General features: G+C 42.0%; 1 pseudogene across 1 annotated transcript; it reads right to left on the reverse strand.

Annotated features, from left to right (window-relative positions):
- Positions 1–503: 503 nt before the first annotated feature.
- On the reverse strand, positions 504–1,486 carry LOC111143915 (annotated as a pseudogene). The gene has a single exon (XR_002640348.1). The product of XR_002640348.1 is annotated as an olfactory receptor-like protein OLF4 (transcript).
- Between the last annotated feature and the right edge of the window lie 1,197 nt (positions 1,487–2,683).

The raw sequence follows: 2,683 nt of genomic DNA on the forward strand, positions 1-2,683 counted from the left end.
GTATTTTATTTAAGAAGAAATTACCTTAACACATCCATGTAGTCCTTTGAATAAGTGAGAATTTCCAAATATTTCAAATCTAAAGTTAGGATTACTATTGAAAGTAAGAAACTGACAAAGGAAAATCTCTTGGATATCAGAGATACCACAAAACTTAATAAAGTAATTTACATAAATTATAGAGGGGGCAAAATTAAAAAAAAGGAAATTTCCAGAAAAAAATAGAGAAGGCAAGTTCCACTTCCTGAATCTGATTTTTTTTAAAGATTTTATTTATTTATTTGTCAGAGAGAGAGAGGGAGAGAGAGCGAGCACAGGCAGACAGAATGGCAGGCAGAGGCAGAGGGAGAAGCAGGCTCCCTGACGAGCAAGGAGCCCGATGTGGGACTCGATCCCAGGACGCTGGGATCATGACCTGAGCCGAAGGCAGCTGCTTAACCAACGGAGCCACCCAGGCGTCCCCTGAATCTGATTTTTAAAAAAATGTCAACACTTGGCTCAGACTATGTGCTTGGTGATTCTGCACAATTTTTCATACCCAGGACAATTGGTCCTTTTAGACCTGCCCTTCCAGAGAATTGCATCAAAGCCTCCTTTATGTCTTTGTTCCTGAGGCTGTAGATGAAGGGGTTCAGCATGGGCATGGCCACAGTGTACATGACTGAAGCTACTACACTTGAGTGGGATCCCTGGTTAGCAGCAGAGCTAAGGTATACTCCTAGACTTGTACAATAAAATAAAGAGACAACTGAGAGGTGAGATGCACAGGTGGAAAATGCTTTATACTTGCCCTGAGCTGATGAGATCCCATATATGGAGGAAATTATCTTACAGTAAGAGTAAATGATCCCTGCAAAGGGAACAACAGCCAGCAACATAACTGCAAAATACATCACCATGTTATTGAGAAAGGTGTCAGAACAAGCAAGTTGTATCATCTGTTTGAGTTCACAGAAAAAGTGGGGGATTTTTAAGACTCTACAGAAGGACAGCTGCAACACCATTGAGGTTTGTAATGTGGAATGCAAGACACTCAGGAACCAGGACACCAGAACCAGCAGTCCACAGAGCCAGGAGTTCATGATGATCATGTAGTTTAGTGGATGACAGATGGCCACAAAGCGGTCATAAGCCATCACAGTCAAGAGAAAGTTGTCTAATCCTACAAAGAGAGTGAAAAAGTACATCTGGCTGAGGCAGCCTTCATAAGTGATCACTTTGCTCTGAGTCTGGATGTTCCACAGCATCTTGGGGATGGTGGTGGAGGTGAAACAGATGTCAGAGAAGGACAGGTTGGAGAGGAAGAAGTACATGGGTGTGTGGAGGTGGGAGTCAGAGTTGACAGTCAGAATGATGAGCAGGTTTCCAAACACAGTGATCAGGTACATAAAGAGGAAAAGCCCCAAATGAGGGGCTGCAGTTCTGGTTCCTCGGATAATCCCAAAAGAAGAAACTCTGAAATTCCTGTGTAGTTTCCTGGATCCATGTGGTGGAGGTGACTACCAGCACAGGGGAAAATAAAAGGACAAATTTTCACACAAATGCACTTTGCTCAGATTCTGGAAATGCTACAGAGTATATTTTCCAGTCAAGAAGCTAATTTCAATATTTTTTAATGGATCTGGGCCCTTTGAGGGGATCCCCATGTCCTGTATGATTAGCAATTTCCATCCCAACAACATATATATCCCCCAAAGATCAGTTATTGTACAGTTTAAATAAGAAGTTATTTTATGCATTCTGGAATTTGTGGAGTGTTCACCTGTTTTGGAAATTCTTAGTGATAAAGTAGAGGGTGCTGAAGAGCAAAAGTTCCTACAATTCAATGATGGTAATAGGATAGAAGCAGGTTTAAAGATTAAATAATCCCAAGATTGGAACAGGTGCTATGAAGAAACAGAAACAGCTTAAAAGAGAGAGTGGGTGGGGTGTTAGGTTGTGTGTTCAGTCAAGATTGGATAAGAAGGTATCATTTGAACAAAGACCTCAAGGAAGAGAGGGTGAAAGACATGAAGTGTTCCTGGCAGAGCAAACGGCTGGTGCAAAGCCCGTGATGATGTCCTCCTGTCAGAAAATCAAGGCTCAGAAGAAAGTCAGTGCATTGAGGGGAATGGACAAGAAGGAGAGTGATGAGAAGTGGTGGAAGTGAATTTCTTAAAACCATGTGGCTTCACAGCTGCTTAAATTTCAAGACACAGGGAGTTCTTTGTCTGCACTATGTACCTCTTGCATTTTATGAATCTCATTGTAATAGGGTCCAGTCAATTGAACATTCCTTCTTAGTATCATCTGTTAGTTGAATTTGGGCTGTGTATTATAATAAGGGTCACCTTGAACTGAATCTTGGAACATTGGGAAAAAAAGAAATAGAGGGGCCTGTGTATCCCTGCTCTGAGGACTGCTCTCACCCATCAAGGTGCGTGCTCACACAGGCACACACACACACACACACACACACACACACACACACAGTCATATACACAAAACAGAACATACCATGTCCTCTTGGTGTGTGTTACTCTATGCCCTTCTTACCTACCCCCAGCCTGTTCAATGCACTATCTAGGACATGAATGCATACACATCAAATTACATTTCCTATAAGAAATGTAAAAATAGTACCCAGAAATCCCTATTGGTAGCTTCCCAAAGATAAATCTTGGGGTTCCACTTTGGAATGGCC

Source organism: Enhydra lutris, unplaced genomic scaffold (assembly GCF_002288905.1).
Source record: "Enhydra lutris kenyoni isolate GAN:26980312 unplaced genomic scaffold, ASM228890v2 scaffoldscaffold10, whole genome shotgun sequence".
Taxonomy (NCBI): domain Eukaryota; kingdom Metazoa; phylum Chordata; class Mammalia; order Carnivora; family Mustelidae; genus Enhydra; species Enhydra lutris.